At 43.3% G+C, this 18,817-nt stretch overlaps 1 protein-coding gene across 31 annotated transcripts in view; it reads right to left on the bottom strand.

Annotated features, from left to right (window-relative positions):
- ptprda (protein tyrosine phosphatase receptor type Da) overlaps positions 1 to 11,060 on the bottom strand; it is a 292,349-nt gene extending 281,289 nt beyond the window's left edge. For all 31 annotated transcript variants that reach the window (XM_078106299.1, XM_078106315.1, XM_078106304.1 and 28 more), the window contains exons 1-3: positions 10,852 to 11,060; positions 10,569 to 10,684; positions 10,374 to 10,409 (exon numbers count right to left, since the gene is read on the bottom strand). The gene's annotated coding sequence lies outside the window, so the exon portion shown is untranslated. The remainder of the gene's footprint in view (positions 1 to 10,373; positions 10,410 to 10,568; positions 10,685 to 10,851) is intronic.
- Positions 11,061 to 18,817: the final 7,757 nt, after the last annotated feature.

Raw genomic sequence — 18,817 nt, 5'->3', positions numbered from 1 at the left:
GATTCTATTTTAAACTTTACATTTCCAACACCGTAGCGTTTTGCGCACAACCTCGCAACTCTGTTACTGCAGTAACTTCATGCAGACACATGAGTCTCACAGTTTGAGTGCAAGGGGTTATTTCCGCCAGTGCAGTACCAGATGTAATACACCCCCACATCGCACTGACTGGAAACAGTGTGCCTCCACGCGTCTCACTGGAGGAAGTAGAAAAGGAGGTGCAATAAAGAGGGTTACTTTGTCACCCGCTGATTAGTCACGTGCGTACAAAGTTAAGAGGGAAGTTTGTGTGCGTCTGTGTGCGTTCTTTTGGGTCACGGCAGAGTTCTGAGAGTCTTCAAACCTCTGCCCTTTTCCGACTTTACTCCCGGCAGACATAAAGCCTCCCGCTCTGCCTGCTCACACGCACACACAACGCGCCATATTTACAGATTTAGTGTATAGAAGAAGTGCCGGTTGGATGACACGTCTGAAGCACCGTGGTTTCAGCATTTTTATCAGCAAAGTTTATGACACACAAGTAGAAAAGGGTGTTGATGCATCCTTTCTATGCCGTACATGCCTAGCCATGAAGCGTACACGGCTGCAGTGATCAGTTACACGGACAGTCAAAGATAACACATGGTGTGAATGATTGGACCCAAAATATATTATCCGATGTTCACTGGAAATTGAAGTATTTCAGCACTGTAAATGTTTTTAAAATGGTGTGATGCACGATGCAAAATGAAGGATGCTACTACGAGCATCTTAGCCTCATGAATATTATTTAAAAGGCATGTAAACGCATACCATCCCATGGTTTTGTCAGTCAACCACAACACTCACACAGTAAAGGGCCCCCTCGAGGAAACTAAACAGATAAACAGATTGTGAGGTATTTCAAAGGCAAAGACAATCGCACATTCAGACCCCAAGTTTTAGGGGAGAAATGCATTCAAGTCGGAGGAGAAAAGAAAGAGAAAAAAAAAAGATCTGCTGGGAAGCCGAAGAATACAATTCATCTTGTCGCGGTCCCTGCGAGGAGCGTGTAATCGCAATGACACACTGGTGTAATCCATTTAAAACACTTTGGCTGGGGCCTAGGCTGCTTTGACTTCCTCTGCAGGCCTGTGCCATCATCTTCATTTCAGATACGTTTCGCTGACTGCCTGCAATTAGCCCCGGATGGGTAAACTGCCTTGTCGTCCACCTGCTCTGCTTGCCAGGCGGGCATCTTGTCCTGGATGCATTACAGGACTGGCAAGAGCGTGCAAAAAAAAAAAAAAAAAAGACTCACAGAAAGGATAATGACCAGCCTGTCTCATGCAAAGGTGAAGCGCGGGCAGATCCGCTTGTCCACAGACGTGTAATCTGTCTCTAGAGGTGCCGAGACACGGTAGACCCACCCAACCTGACTAGGCAATGAGCTTAGAGTAATGGTGTCAGCGGAGCGCTGAATCTCACTGAGAGCAAACATTATCTCACACCGAAACCGTCGCAACGGTGTCTCGGGGGAAGCCTTTGCTGAGTTATTACACAGCGAGTTTTAATCTTCCGCGAGGAAATACAAGTGTGCCTTTTTACTGCAGGGAGACCAGAGAGCAACCCGGGTCCACTCTGCATGTGCTTCTCCGCGCGCCAATGAGGCTAATTGAACTAATTACGCACTCAGGGATTCCAAATTAAACATCTTGTTGGCATTAAACCGTGGATGATTTATACTCACCTGTGAGCTTTGCCCACCACAACTGAGTTTACGCATCGCTGCTGTAATGCTGACTATTTGAGGATGGGCGTTTTAAGAGAGGTATTGGTTGCAAATGATTGATTCTCAAAGACCACCTGAAAGGGACTTCCCAAAGGCGAAGACATAATTCACCAATGTGACTTTGGTTAAAGGCTCAGTTGATTAATAATTTATTCCCTGATATCCCAAAGAAACCCTCAACTAAAACTTGAGTTGTAGAATATGTTTCAACTTTTTGGATTACCTAGAATGAAACGTGTGTTTCTGGGACAGAATTACATAATTATTCAGTATTGTTCAGTTTGCCTGGTAGTCCGCTGTGCCATAATATGCTATTTCCTCACAAACAATTGGTCTAATCTTGCTAGCAATATTGTAAACTCTTTATCACTCTGAGCATATCGCATTCCCCTAGTCAACAGTTCAATCTCACCGTCCTCGCCCACTTCTCTCTGAGCAGCAGATGCCATTATTTTCCTTGCCCCCCCCAATTCTCTTTCCCCTCACCCACCTTCATTCTGGGCCTACTAGATGGATCGGCTCTCCCTCAATCCATGCTTCGTCTGCGCCTCCTCAGATGGGGAGATTGATTTGTCTACAGGACGCCTCTGACCTTTGATATGATCCAATAAACGGACGCATGGCCCTAACCAAATTAGAGAATCAAAGGGGAGGCCCATTAGGGGTGAGATGAGGTGTTTCCCTTTCCCTCACAGAATTCCACTGCCTTTTTCCATGATGGTTAGATCCCTCCGCAATCTCCGGCCGGCCCATATCAGACGCCCAGGGGAAAATAAAAGATGTGTTTTCAAATTGCACTTTGCCTAAAGGCTCTTTCAGACAAATTTAATTTTCACCTGAGATCGATTTTCCCCTTACACAGTGGGTCCTAATGTTATCTATGGTGTATTTCTGTGCTGTGCAGGACTACCGAGAGACGTTGTTCTGGACGTCAGAAGACACTGTATACGATATGTCTTATTCCAGGGAAGGAACGAATTGAGACGCTAACTCTTCCTTCGTGTCCGTTCTTTGGGGTGTCTTTTCTGTGTGTTGACTTGACATGATCTTCTAATCTTGGTACTGAACCTTTAAACTTTATTTACACATTTATATGCAGGCGATGGCTTTTGCGCATTAAAACCGCACAAACTTGTTTCCCTTGTTGAGAAAGTGCAAGACACTTTTACCTCTCAAAATACAACTGGTCAAACCCTGTGCCCCATCTTCATGGGTCATGAATAGTGCCTGTTTTGTACACTAGATTTTTGTTGGAACAACTATGGGGATTCTTAAAAGGTTGAGCAGACCTCTATTTGATAAACCCTAATAACTGGGGGCAGATCATTCCTCTCCTCAACCGGCTGCAGTCCTGCTAAGACATGAATGCCTTTGCTGCAAACACACACATTGTGATCTGAAAACCACATGCAATAACGATAACATGGATGGAGCATGGATTGTACCATCAAGGAAAGACTGCACTTCAGCTGCTACCTGTTTTGACATTTTACGGACCGCAGGGGGGGTCACGGCAGCCAAAAAAACAGTAGAAAGGCAGACAGAAGAAAGGGTAGATTTCTGACAGAACCAAACCTTCTTTCTTTGGAACATGTCAAGGAAGAAACAAAGGGCAAAAGAGGAGGTGAAGGGAATGGCGGGGGCGGGACGGAGGACTCAAAGTCAACGACAAATGGCGTGGAGAACACACATCAACTTGCAGGGATGCACATGAGACCTGGTTTCACAAAACCACGACACATAAGCAGGCTTACATATGAACAGAAGGAGGGTGTTTGCGTATGAAGTGAGGATGAAGCGGTGGGGGCGGCGTGAGGAGATGCAATCCCTCCCTTTGGCAAGTCGGTGCTCCTTGGTCCCGTTGTGTTTTTCATCTTAAACTGGCGAGAGAGCGCAGGAAGCCAGGGTCTTACATAAACCCTCACCCAGTATGGCTCCGTGCCGGGGAACTGATCCCTCCAAAAACCCTCATTGTTATTCTCTCGCGATGCCCAGGGATCTGCCGGGCACCCACAGCCAAACCTACAGCAGGGCCGCGTGGGAGGTGGGGGTGCTGCATTTACGCATGTGCTCTGTCAAGGGACTGAGCTAACTGCACACAGACGGGATTATAGATGGAACACAACTGTCAAAGATTGTGTTATTTGCACATGATCAGGTTTTTTTCTTTTGTTTTAAGTTCCACTGTATTTTTACATCTGTCACGTGAGTTTTCTCGGCAGCCGATCGTCATGAATAGCTACACCTTTACTCACCACACCAACTGAAAGATATTCATCAAGGGGATTTGAAAGCGGGCCACTGAATCGACACACTGTAAGGGGTGTCCATGCGCAGAGATTACAACCTGCTATCTCCCCAGCATTAGAGCCAATGATCAGGGGCTTTATTTAAATATCCACGGTAGAGCTTGATCAAAAAGTGTCCTCTTTCAGTATGATCAAAGTCAACGAGGCCTCTGGGTCCCGTGAAATCCAGGCTACGTACTCTCAAACTCAGTATTTCCAGCGCACGGCCCAGATCCATTCAATGAAAACTTCACGATGCATCATAAGCTTTATCTGTTTCAATTCCCTCTGCCAGTTATGCAAACATAATTTAGTCATGATCGCCGGGGAATCCACGTAAATGTTTGGCAACAGGATTTAGAGGATCGCTACATTTATTGTAGTGCTGCATATATTTCTTAACTTTAGCTGGCTGTGAAACACTATTAATAAATTATACGCTGTGGATACTTGCCTCACTGAGCCCCAGCACAATGGTCGGATTATTCCGTATTCGATACGAGAGAATTGTTTTATAATCTTGTGGGATATAAAAATAAAGAGTTTTCAAAAACTAAATCTTGAATAAGTAACTTTTAAAACTTTAATGGGGAAACTTGTTTGCTCTTTTCTTTTTTAGCAAAACAAAACTCCAGTGCCCATTGTGGAGAGTAGAAGATATGCTGCTCAAAGTGACCTCCAAGTGACTACCGAAATGACTTTAAGGTATAAATATAAACTTAATAGTGTGAGTCCAAAAGCTGTCGGGGGGAGCAACAGATTGGTAAAAATAAGCTCAGGCTTCATCACAAATTATTCCTGTGAAGAACAATTTTGCCAGCCTTCCTTTTCTTCTCATTACTGACTTGAAAGCATCACTGTCAAAAGAAAGAGACAGGAAAATGCTTGGAATTATAAGTGATCCCTTGCATGAAAAAAGAAAGCATGAATGTTATCTTGAGGTCAGAGGCAGCCGATCCAACAATGAATACAACAAACTGTTATTGAAGTTCACTTTCAGTTTCTGCTACTTTTCTTTCACCCCAGACCCTTTGATTTGTTCTACCCTTTCCCATGGTGGAAGTCCCTTGGATGGCAACTGAGTAGGTCTAATTGATTTCTCTTGTTCATGTCAGTTAGAGGCAACCGCATCGAACTGTGCAGAGTACCCTGGCTCCAGCTTGCCTGCATTATTCCTTTCTGTTTCCTTTTTTTGCCTCCTGTCCCAGTAGACCCAACATGCCAGTGACCTCCTCAGTCTTTCAGGGTAGCAAGATAGCAGAATAATAGCACGGCAAAAAGTATGTATGGAGATTTGTTTTATTCTATGTGGCTTACAAAAAGGTCAGGATGTAAGATCACATGGCATTTCCTCTCTAGGAAAAAGTCATCCTCCCCCCTTTTTCAAAGAGCTGTGCTAATATGCAATATATGTACATGGAGAGCCTAGTGCAATCAAATTGATATTTATTTGAGTGATTCATACAGCTTTAAATTCAGCTTTATAACACACGCATACCTGCAGTTACAGTAGCTCTCGCTGTACAATACCGCACAGATGTCCATGATAGTGTGTTATGAGTTCATTCCTATTGAGGGAGGCACATTCATTACGTCCGCCTCATGTCTGTGTGTTGTCATTTTATGAGTCCCTGTCACGTCTGCGCATGAGATAGCAAGTTTGCTTCTGTTTCTGTTTGTTTTTTTCCCTCGTTCAACCTCACAATACGAAAATGAAACACAAAACAATAACAATGCCGAAAGTCAAGCCGAGAAGAGAAAACATCCAGCAGAGCCCTCACCGCGGAGATGCATTTCAAATCCTGCATCGCTGAGCCCGGGTTACAACACCTGCTGCCGTGAGAGTGAAGTTAGGTAACAGGGAATAATAGCATTGTGACAGCCATATGTTTGATGGCTTTGACATGGCTTCAAGGCACGGACCGCCAAGGCTTGAATAAAAGCAGTGCTCTAATGGAATCAGCAGTATCTCGTTGATTCAACTCCAGCCACAACCATACACACTCAGCTGAGCTGCTGCACAGCAGACCAACATCCCGTTATTCATTCAAATGTCATTGTGAAGTATTTAAATTGCATTTGTAATGGACAAATATTATTGCAGTGCAGCATTGCTTTGCATGCTGTGCAGAGGAGGAACGTGATGGCAATTCAAAACCGCACAATTGACAGTCGTGAAATATTTGGACACTCGTATTACCAGCGGTGCAGGAAAGGCCAGCAGAGCTTTGTCGGCTACATGCTCCGGATCAAATGATGCGATCATACGGCCATCCAAAGCATTGATGCTCTGTGTCTACCTCTCTCTGCGCACAGAGCTGCACCAGCCTGTCATCTCCAGGCAGCTCGTTCTTTTTTGGCCAGCTTGCACGTAGTTTATGGCTTCCTCTGTTTTGGATCGGTTTCCAATATTTTGCCACCGTAAACTGTCTGTTTGCAGCCAGCATTGTACTTTGTTTTGAGATTGGCTGTAGATGTCCTGTGGTTGCAATTCCCCTTTTCTTTAGCTATAATTAGGTCGGGCCAGATTGTGAGAGGGCTGTCCGGAGGCTATGCGCTGTTGGAGGAGGTGAGCCTCAGGGCCAGCTGGCTGACGGGACTCCCCTCTATGTTCTCCTCTTCGGCTTCGTAAAAGGTACGTGTTAGGGTAACTTGTTTCCAGGTGGTCTTAGAATGTGACAGGTTCTTCACTGTTTCCAATATTTAAAAGGACAAAATTGACCTAGATCAGCTCAGCTTCTGTGATGGGGTGTCTGTGGAGTCCAGTGGAATGCTCTTTCAAAGCTTAGTGTGCAGGGTTGATAAAATCCTTGTAGCATCTCTCATATTGAGAATATTAAGACAACAAGCAATGCACAATTATTTAATCAAGAAAATTGCAGAACATATTTAACCCTTGTTCTGTAGAAGTTTGTTTTTGATGTAGTCAAATAGTATATAGGCTACATTGTCAGGTTTTAATGAACTAGATAAAGTCAGCAAGGTCAACTTCCTGATATAAAAAAATGAATAAAACTATTTGAGATGGCCCCCATTTAAAGTGTCCTTCAATATTGCACTTTGCGTTTGTTTTTCAATATTGAGCAATGCAACTTTTGAAAGACAAAATACGTCCTTTTTTCTCAAGGGAGAGTTCTTAGTGGTCATTTTTCAAGGTTAGGGTAATTTTTTCATAGAAAGGGAGTTTCCCCCTGCTGGGTATTAGAAAGAATGCAAGTTTAAAGTAGTTCCGCATTGGCTGCCATGTTAGTTAGATAACATGAGCAGTCTACAAGGCTTCATCTTCCAACTCTATCTTATACATCAGGCTTAATAGCGTTGATGTCTCTCCTGCTGAAGGCAAAAGCTGTTGTTAAACAACTTAATGAGTCTGACTTATTACTGCCGCGTGACAAATAAACAGCACAGGTGAGTGGGTTTCGTCGCAAGCAGCCTTTTCTAATCAGCAGCTAAGAAAAATAAATTCTATTACAGATAGTGTCTTTGTGTGTGTGTGTGTGTGTGTGTGTGTGTGTGTGTGTTGGTACGTGTGTTGAAGCAAATTCAATTAGTCATCCACCGCTAAGCGTATTTGCATGAAATGGCTGATGAGTTGCATGTACTTTCTTCAAATTCTAGATCTCCAAATCATCAAGGAAGCAAAAAAGGAAAAAACACACCTTCTCTCAAGATGAATACTACACACTTGTTACATTCACAGGTCACTGGACACGTTTGCCTTTATGCAACGTCTGGCTCCCTCTTTGGCTTCATGGGACGAGAAACTATCGAAACTAGGTTTTTACTTTGTGCTTACCGGCAGCTCCTGCGTCAGCAAGCACAAAATGAAGCCCGCCTCATCCAAGAGCATTAAGAGGTGGACGAATAAATAATACATGCCAGAGGAGAAGTAATGTGACAGCGGGATAGTGTTTTTGCTGCCTTCATGGTGGCAGGCACAGTCATTTCATTTCGGGATGAATGAAAATTTCCCAAAGATGCCTGCGTCAGGTGTATCTAATTATCTGACAGCGCATCCTCATTATAAAGCGGCCCCTGGGAGTATCGCCTACTGGGCTTGCCAAGCCTTGGACCGCAATCAAGGTGTAGCTCACAGTGGAAACGCAGGGAAAGTACAGCTGCTACTCTTCCATAGGTGTGCTTTCATCTTTTTTTTTTTGCAAAAAACTGGCCAGTATTTGCTTCCCTTCGTATGATGTTTTCATGTAGTTTCAACAAAAGTGCGTAATGGCCGACATTCCAACAAGCGCGCACCTATACGGTAGGAGGGAGGAATGTGCATTGCAGGGGGGGAAAAAAATCTATAAATTAATTAGCAGCTGTTATGACAGTCTCTTGCCATCTCAGCCATGCCCCGATTATGTCACCTGGATGAAGTTTATAAACCGCAATTACAGCTTACTCCTGCTTCTCTCCAGGGAGGTGCGGCAGGCCGAGGAAATGCGGCCGTGTTTTCAACACACTCCGCACCAGAGCAACCGACGTTAAGGTGTAATTATTGGGAGGAAAAGACTTGCAGAAATCGAACTGGCAGGGCCCGGCTGTGTCTCTCGGGGGTCACTGGGGAAGGGGCTTTTGCCGCTGTAAGAAAGGACACCGTGTCTACCTCGCTTACTACGTCAAGCCGCTGCTGAAATGCCAGCCGCCGGCGGTGATTGATGCCGGCCTGGCGAGTGGTTTTGGGAGCATCACTCACGAGGAAGACAAAGGGAAAATGCAGAATGTTTATAAAATGGGAACGCTGTTGGAAGAAGGGGGGTATTCTTACCTGGGACTAATCCCTAAAAGGCTTTTGCGCGATATTCACTGGCCGACAGCAAATTATTCAAATCCACTGCTGTGCTAAAAACTGTCTCTACACAGGGACAACAGCCAAAAAAGGACTGCTTCATTTGAACATTTTGTAACGTGTAATCATACATTTTCAAATCTTATATGACGTCCACAGGGTTTTCTCCATAGTGCTGCGTAGCAGAGATAGATAGAAGCATCACTAAAAAGCACAGCATCAGCTAATCTCTAACCCCAAGGCGACATCGGTGAAGCACTGCTAAATCCGCTCCGAAAAAATGACCCCAACATCTTAGTAACTCTGACCCCCGTATCCCAAAACAATGTTGAACCCTCTGATGAAAATCACAACAAGAAACTCAAGTGTACTTTTGGGCCATGTGAGGGTGTTCTTAGGTCATCGTTTCCTGTCCATTTAGCTGCTCTTGAAATGCAACTGTAGCCTTTCTCTTGCCCTGCCTGCTGACCGGCAGACCGTGATGCTATTACCTCTCCTCCATGGCCATGCTCACTTAGCCCGCTGTCACTCTGCTCATGCCAGGGAATACACATCCCTCTGGCCGTGTGAGCTGTCCCTTGCCCTCATTTGCGATCCGCATCTCCTTGGCATGGCTCGCCACAGCATACTGAGACCGAGACACACAAACTTTTCCCCTTCATTATCCTGCCTTTTGAGAGGCTCTTTCTTCCCTCTTTCTCAAGCGTCAAATCTCGGGTAATTGGCTATGTGTGAATCACTTGTCGGCAGAAATCTAACAAATACTCTTCAACACAGACGGAGGGTTGTACAAATCGTGGTGTTTGGTAACTTCCAAATATAGCTTGCAAGGGCTGGGTTGGGTAGAGAGAGGGAGGAGGATGGGGGTGGGGGGGGTCCTCTGCTGACACCCTGCTGCGCATGATCCGCTGTCAATCACCAGTGAAAATCTGTCATCGACACCCTGTCAGATAGCAGCAGCGAAATTGGTGAAAACCAAGTGAGTCACGGCCCGCCCACCGTCTGCATCACCTGGGTCGGCAGCACGCACGCATAGCCAACACGCGCGTGCCACATATGCCCAATGACGAACCATTCAAACAATTGGATCGATCTGGATCCAGGACCTCTCGGCAAACTTTCTCAGCACGTCCCGCAACTAACGGGAAATGGTTGCGTGCGTGCGTGCGTGCATGCATGTGCATCCTCTATATTTGGAAAGAGCCGCAGAGTATCGTCTCCGGGGCAAAGATGCCTCTGTCGAAAAATACATTTGCGAGTATCTCGCAGCCATCTGGAGCGCGTAACGGCGCGCGGCTGACCGGTGCGCGTTGAGCGCTACACGATCCACCACGCAACCTGCGCACAGCATGCACACAACGTGCACCCCGGGCATCGACTCACATCGGACCACGACGCACACACACACACTCTCTCAACTTGGAGCAGGCACGGGATCGACACTTTATTCCACACATAAAAAAACACGGAGAGAAGCTTTCAACTGCTGACCACAATTATAATATAGGAGGAGCGGGGGTTAAAAAAAAGACTCTATACTACTTACTATATACCCAGGCGGGAGAATGCAAAGCCCCGGTCACTGCAATTCAAATAGAAGAAGGGGGGGAATGAAGGATACGCTTGTTTAATTCATGATCATTTCAAAGTGAACTCAGTGTGATAAATAGTCGCATGCATTCTAAACCATGCAGGGTTTTTTTGGGGGGGGGTAGCAAAATGTCAAGCAAAAAAAACTCACCGGAGCTGTCCGATTAAATTCCGTAGGAAATTCCAGAGGAGTCCCTTTCTTTCTTCTGTCAAAGTCAGAAAACAGCAATGCTTTTTTCTTATTCCAAAAACAGGCCCGCGGTCGAACTGAAAGAGAGAAGAGACCAAAACAGCCACAACAAATTCCATTAGAACCGGGAGTCCACCCACCCACCACCCGAAAAGTGTTGACATAACATCTGTGAAGAGCAGCAAACAAAAACAAAAACAAAAAAGGCAACTCGTAATATATAGTCGGAATGGACGGCTGGTACCTGCGCTCTTTATCACAGTCGACAAAGACAATGAAAGCGGCAATAAGACGGGCAGAAAAACTGAGAGAGCGCCGAGCTTTTCTTAGGGAACGCAGCCCCAGCGTGCAGTCAGATTACACCAGCGCACGCGCACACGCACGGCTCCCAGCGCCGGGCTGGAGAGAGAGAGAGAGAGAGATGGAGATGGAGGGAGGCAGGGAGCGGGATGGCAGGGATGCTGCGCTCAAAGCTGCACTTCCCGGGCCGTCCGCTTGGTGGCCAGCTGGAGGGGGCAGCTGACTTTGGGATTCTCGCATTTCCCAACGTGGTGAATTTATCAGCCACGGGGGGCAGCTTCAACGAGGCGTCGACGGCCCGAGATCTTCGTTATGATCTTTTAAATAATCCGAATATTAATGTTGGAAAAAAACAACAACAAAAAACATCTGCTGTCACCACGGTTGCTACAATGGTTGGTGTTTATTCGGCGTCTGCACCTGGCAGCTTGCGAATTGATGGCTCTGAATGGCTGCCAGCTCACTTGATGGTCGGGCACTTCAGCTTTCCTTGAGTACATCCATTTGGGGCTATTTTTGTATTTCTATTCATCTCCGGTAAGAAGGGAAATGTACTTTTTACTCACCTGACACACCGGTCTAGAAAATGGTTCAAATGGGCTCAACCTTGACCATAAACAACAGTACAATGTAGTATTCTTGATAATATTCGGTGAGACCATTTTTTTAAATTAACCCTCATTTAAATGGTGATACTTTTAAGTGCATTTTTCTACTGCAGTGACTCTGTGTATTGCTTCTTTTACATAAATTATACGTAAATGACCTGAATATGTCTTCAAACTCATATTGGAGCTACCCAGCCTACATTTACATCATACATTTTTTACGTTTCGGTAAAGAACTTGGAGACGTGTCGGTACTCAGTGGTGCTTATTACTTGTCAAAGCGCAGGTGGAACTAATTAAGCTAATGTCTCAGTGTCCCAAAGACTCACCGTGACAACGGGGGATCATGCATTCTGTCAGTAATTACACTTGTATGTGACACGCTAGAATGTCTGCTGTGAAAAAAGCCTCCAACAGGTCAGATGGAGAAAATGAGTTTCCTGAAATAAAAATGACCAGCAAAATGTTTCTGCTTGTTCTTGTCTGTATTCATTCAGATCAAATGTTCAAATACACATTTCTGTCAGTCACAAGCATGAGGGTGATGCTGCAGGATGCTTTGATGCACATTGGGAAAACGGCTTAAATGTACGTATGTATTTTTATTTTGTTCGAACATTTTAACTGCTACTTCTGTGGAGTTGCCACTCGATCACAGTGATAAAAAACAAATTGAAGTGTCTGGTTTTGTGAGTTCAACTTGGGTTAACATATGCCTTTTTCACAGAGGGCATTTTAACTTGTCACAATACAAGAAAGCCTGAATTTCATTCAGCTGCTTTGGGTTTCAGGATCCTGCAACTGTGCATGCTGGCTCACAGTCTCATGTGACTCTTGACAGTGGTCATCAATGTTATCAGTAACACCTGTGCTTTTCATTTCACAACTCGTGTTGTCTCCTGTGAGAGGTTGGACAGATTGGGACTATGAGACAAATATAATCTTTGTAATTTAAACATATTTGTTTCAAATACTTGTTACATGAGTATCGGGAGCACACCGTGCGTAGGTAGGCAGATGGTGGAGATGCTGCTGACTTTTAATGACAGGTGAGTATTCTTTTCAACATCAATTTGAATTTGGTTACGTTTTTGCTTAAATCTACTTTAGTAATTTAGTAAATGAAAAAAGTAATTTTCACAGAATTGGCTCCAATAATTGTCTTTTTTAGTCTTGTTAAACGATACCAAGGGATGTTTTCGAGGTAATGAAATAAGATGCACTACTAGCAGATAAGTAAGGTGAGCTGAGTTGAAGAAAAATAGTTACAAATGTTACAATTATACAAATGTCAAACAATTCTCAAAAATGAGAAATATTCCAGGTGGTTGTAAACATATTTTCCAGAACAGAGGGCATATTGCAGCATATGCTCGATATCACCTGTGTGCAGTCACGTGGATTATTTTGTAGCGTCAAGCTGTGATTTTTGAGCTGTTGATTAGGCCACTCATAGACATCCAGGTGTGCGTTATATTCAAACTACTCACAGGATAGTGACTCAAAACTCCTGTCGTCAATGGTGATTTGAAAAAAATATCCCTTGATAAATGCCAAGCCTAGTAATGGTTTTTATACCTAATAGGTTGTATAATGTGACGAGAAGAACGTGTAGATTGAGAACGGACGATCACCCAAGAGGACTCTGAGGCGCGTCACTTGTCGATGTTGAATTACTGGCGGATTTGTCCACTCGGGAGACTGGCGCGGCGACGCCATTTAAGGTAAGACATTGAACTGCTTGTCTGCTTCCTTCTGTGTAAAGTTTGGGCTTTTGGTTGCCGTTTATTATCTTGCCTTGCCTGATGTGTTATGTAGCGTGCTGTCGCTGGTAGCTTTCACAGCCTTTGTGTGCTTGAAAACTTGTGGTCTGGGACACTTTTCTTGCCAGTTGCAAGTATTAACTTGTTTAATGCATCTATCTACCTGTGCTGTCCTCAAAGGCATTGCTGAGGATGCTACTGTTTCCTTTGAGCATGTTCCACTGCTGTTTTTGTTCCTTCACCGTGCGGTTAAATAAATGACAGAATATTATTCTAGTGCTCGCCCCAATTCTTAAACCCTCATCATTACCATCTTTGACACGGCTTGGGCATCCATAAGTGCTGCACTGGGCTCAAGTATAATTATTACCGAAGGCCCTTTCCTCCAAGTCTTTTGTCTTTACGGTCAGGAAATTGGTCACCTCTACATGTGTATTGAAAGAAAACTTAGTTATTTGTTATTGCCTCAACTATGTGCCCTCTGATAAAAATGTTGCTGGTAAAGAAGACCGTTGAAAATATTTCACTTTTCACTTACTTAGCTGAAACCCAAAGAAGAAAATTGCTTTGACTGCAGTCGGCATTTGGTATTCTTTAAGGCTTGGTTTTTCTGCAACTAAATTCTGGCAATGGACAAATAAGTACATGTTTTCCTCTGATAATTAACAATTGGTTAACAATTCAATGTGAATCAGCTTCATTCCTTATATGATGTATATCCAAAAAATCGTTCCAAGGGTGACGTGATGCTCATTGTCCTACAAACGAGCAACTCAAATGTTAAGGCTAGATCATCTGTCAGATCATCCATTTGTTAAGAGCGGTCGATGTAACCTTACTTTGATTGCCCAAGGTTGTGATATCTATGCAGGAGAGCTGCATTGCAGAAGTGTTGACCTTTTGTGGATGTGTCATGACTTCAGAACAATTCATTACCTAAGCTTCCCAAGACCCGCTGTTGTCACCTGTTGATTGTGATTTTTGGTCTTCATTTTCAGAGATCACAGAGTGCTAAAGAGGAGTAAAAACTATTGCAAACACCTTGCTGACAATATTTTTTTAAAGCTGTTTAAGATGCGTCTCCTGGATAAGATAAAGCGTGCACAACTCTTTGAGATTTTCTCTTGTCAACATAACTGCATGACATTTTCCTTTTATAAAAGTTCATACTGTATCGCGAATGAAAATGGTAACATTGATTCTTTTTTATCCAGTTATCAATTCTATACATTTGAGTTTTTAGGGTTAAAGCTCACACATCATGAACACTGTTATTCATCATAGTCATTAGTGTTATAGAGTTATATTTAAATATCAGTGAAACTTACTGAGGATGAAAGCAATGGAATTCCAGTGTTGGAGTCTTATTTGGCTCACTGTTCAATTGGGCAAAACAGCATGGCTGGACTTCTGCCAAGTACGCAATATAAATAAAGTTGAGTGGGTGATGCTATGCTCAGTGCTTTGTATCTGATTTTCACTTTGGATCACACAGAAGTAAGGTGATATTCATGAGTCATTGTATTATTCTGAGAGACTGGAATTATTTGGAACGTTCTCTTGCTCATACCCATTTCAAGAGGCGTAGTTCCATGACTCCACAGCTCTTTAGTGCATCTTTTGATCACTGCTGGATTACAGGACTGAGCAAATTTGCATATTTTTCTAGTTCCATGCATTCATTTGTCCATTTTCCATATTCCCCACTCCAATGTGCAGTGTGCGCTGATTTATCGAAACTCTTTTGATTATGTGTTGATATAGAGTACAGTATGAGATGGAACAAGAAGGCTAGAGGCTGAGAGGGAGGAAAGCAGAGATGGCTGTGCATACTCACCTCTGTGATGCTATCATTAGCACTCTTTAACTTCCAGGGCTAAGCTCACGCTGGCCTTGCTTTTGGTGACACTGATGGGGGAAAAGCTTGGAGATTGATTGGCAATGTGCCAAACCAACAGTAGAAAGCTCTCTCTCTCTCTCTCTGTTGTTCTCACCAACGACAAAAAATCTGCGATCACAGCTGAGTTTGGGGCGCAAGCACCAATGTGAACTTGCCTGTCACAAATAATTATGTTGGACTGACTTTTCCCTTCAGAGGTCATCTCCCGAGGCTGAAACTGAAAGTGACGGAGGACGGTGTGACAAAATCATTCATAGTCCTAAATCCTCAAGCTTGAACATCAGCTTCATGGTGTCCTCACAGCCTTCACTGCCACCGTAGAGTAGTTACCACTTTTAACATCTTAACATGCTGTCTCTGGGTTAAGGTTGCATACGTGTAGGTATGCTTACTTGTTGTGGTTTGAAATGTTCCTTACATCAAACATACCAAAATAATATGGTCAATGTTCTTCAGGCATCAGGATAACCAGCACTTCATGCCATACGGACCACCCTTATTAACAACAGTTTACAGATCATTAGTCATCCACTTTTCTTCTGTGGTTGACTTCTTTCTTTTGGCCTTGCCTTTGTTTCCACGGTAAATGTGCATCAGCCGAACCACATCTCCCTCGACCAATCCACTGTTGGCTTTTAGGACCAGTCAATCTGTACTCACTATCTTTTCCCTACTGGGGGTACTTAACATTGCTCCTAAGGACTATTGGCTGATCAGATCTTTGAAATCTGGTCATATCTGAAGGGATTTATCTGCAACAAACGCGCACGTGTGCATGCGTGTGTGTGTGGGTTTCTGATTAGACACCTCTGGATTAAGTACGACATTTAAAACTGCTCACAAATGGTAAAGATACTGAGCTATTTCTAATCGATATGTTGATTTAGAAATGTTTGGTAAAAATGGGCCACGTATGTGAAAAGTGTTGAAATATGGTATTCATCCAAATTTGATCATTACATAAACACCTTTGTTTTAAGGTTAGTAATAGATAATGTGTATTTTATTACCCGATTTGCTTGCTTCTCGACAGAAAAATGGACAACAAAACTGTCGCTACAGATCGTGAGCTGGTCGTACAGGATGAGTTCCAATTGAACTTGTGTGTGTGTGTTTGCGCAGCCGCTTTGGTAGAGAATAAAAAGGCTGGCAAGAAAGCAGGCAAATGAGTGTTTGTTTCAATTCAGAATTGATACCTTACTCTTCTGATCAGACTCTACAAAGACCACCGATCAAACCATCAAGAATGAACATCAACCAACACCGATTTCGACAGCCCAGCTAATCTACTATCTCACCTAAATAATCTAAAACGTAAAACTCCAACACCTCATGGAGCTATAGAGAACCTCAGCTGAAGCTTCCCATTCCAATTGCTGCCGATTAGCTCGGCTTGTGGACTGCTTGTACACAAGAAGAAGCAGTGGATTTGAGTGTCCAAAGGAAAGTCAGCCAAGTCCGGATATTGGTGCAAGAAGAACGTTGTCAGTTGGATCACTGATACTCTCCTCGCACAACCATTAAGGTCCGAGGGGTGACTGGGTAATTAACTTCCTGATCCACAGGGATCCCCACAGATTGGAAAAGCATGGCTCCATACAGGACTGGCTGACCCAGCATGTATAACACCCAGATGACAGTCTCCATGGGACTCCGCACTGTCCCATCAGGGCAAAAAATGTCCAGCTCAGTGCTGCGACAGATGCATTACAATATAATTAGTAGAGGAGTAATTAAGTTGTTCTGTTCTATTAGTATGCCACTATTATGTTTCTGCAATTATGCATGATGAAATTCATCTTGATTTGTTAGTTAGAAGGTCATCACAAGTATCTACGAATGCAAGAGACAGTAAGAACAAAGATGCCCATGTATTTACTGGGAAATGGTCTAAGCTTGCTTAAGATAATTGTGTTCCCATAACAAAGTGCCCAGGCTTAAAATAGCTTGGTTTTACTTCAAACTGAAGAGTTGCACTGTTGGTCAGTTACATCCATGCAAACACGTATTTCTGTTTTGGTTTACCTGGAAATTTAGACGGGATTAAACAAACTGGAATTTCTGTATTGTCTTCTCCCATAACCCTGTAAATACAAACACATCCCCGCTGACTTCCCACTTACAGCTCTTGTATGCAGTGGAGGAAATAATGATTTGATCCTTTGCAGATTTTGTTAGTTTACCCACTGACAAAGAAATGAACGGTCCGTAATTGTTGTGGTAGGTTTATTTTAACAATCAAAGTGAAAAATTAAACAAGATAGTGGACCTTAACAAGGTTGGAATGGGCAGCTAGACCATTGGCAAGCAGCTTGGTGAGAAGGAGAAAACTGTTTGGTGTTGGGAGAAGCACAAAATAACAACCAACTGACCATCAATCAAGAGGCCATATTCATCATTGCAAGAAGCCAGTTAATAAACGTCTTTAATAACTGTCTTTTAATAATCTCTCCCTCTTCGTAGCCAGGTCTTTATTAGCTGATTCTTGGCCTTCCCCTTTTTTAGTTTTGGGGAGAGAGTTGTTAAGCGTTGTGTGCTGTTCAACCATGAAAAAAAAAAAATCCCATTGCTGCACCAACTCTTTCAGTGTGCTCACAATTGATTTCAAACCGGCACAAGAACTGCTGCTCCATTGGCATTATGGATTCACTGGACAGGAGCTTAAGGACTTATCTGTGTGGTCTCACGCCAAGGCGAGTAGAGGAGTGTGCTTTACAGTATCAATAAGATGGTTGTTCGAGGACTGTTGGAGTTCCTGTAATCCACTGATGTTTTGAGGCATTGATCCATACATGTGACGGGATCAATGTGAATGTCCCAAACAGACATGTAGATGTGTATATAATATACAGTGGGGAGAACAAGTATATGATGCACTGCTGATTTTGCAGGTTTTCCCACTTAAAAAGCATATGAGTCTGTCATTTGTATCATAGGTACTCTTCAATTTATGTTAAACGATAAACATTTGGATTTTCATCCTATAATCTAACCGACTTTCACAAACTCCTTGAACTTTTGAAAGATATTTAGCAGGATTCCTTGCTGTGGATAGCTAAAGGGTGTCCGATAGTGCTGGAGTTTCTTGGATTTTGTATGATTGGCACTAGAAGAGTCATAGCCATTAACTAAGACAAGCTTCACCCTTCAAATCTCTTGCAGCTGCTCAGAATGACGATCTCTCCTTCAATGTTGGTGGGCAAATATATTCTACTCTCTCGGGATCTCTTCAATGTATTCACTCTTACGCCACTGACCAAAGTCCTTTTGCCTGATATGACAGTATTGGATCATGATAATTGACATCCCTCTACATCTGCCTTTAGAGAGATGAAGAAACTCCAGCTCAACTGCTAATTGTTGAATTTGACAACTGGACTTTTGTAGTGTTTTTGTTTTGTGTAAGTTTTTAAAAAGGGAAATTAATTTCGTTGTGCTGTTCAGTTACTTAAAATATAGTCTCAAAACCATGAATGAAAATTCCAAATTATACATGAACTGATGTACCGGTCTATGAAATTTGCAGCAGTTACGTATAATATAATTATATTAAGTAAAGATTAAGCGAACAAAAATCTGCTGTCCTGTTTAAAGTTTCCAAACGCTTCCACTCCTCTCAATGAAGGATTAAACCAACTC

This window comes from Gasterosteus aculeatus, chromosome 7 (genome assembly GCF_964276395.1).
Source record: "Gasterosteus aculeatus chromosome 7, fGasAcu3.hap1.1, whole genome shotgun sequence".
Taxonomy (NCBI): domain Eukaryota; kingdom Metazoa; phylum Chordata; class Actinopteri; order Perciformes; family Gasterosteidae; genus Gasterosteus; species Gasterosteus aculeatus.
The sequence above is the reverse complement of the archived record's forward strand: the minus strand, read 5'-3'. Positions and strand labels throughout refer to the sequence as shown.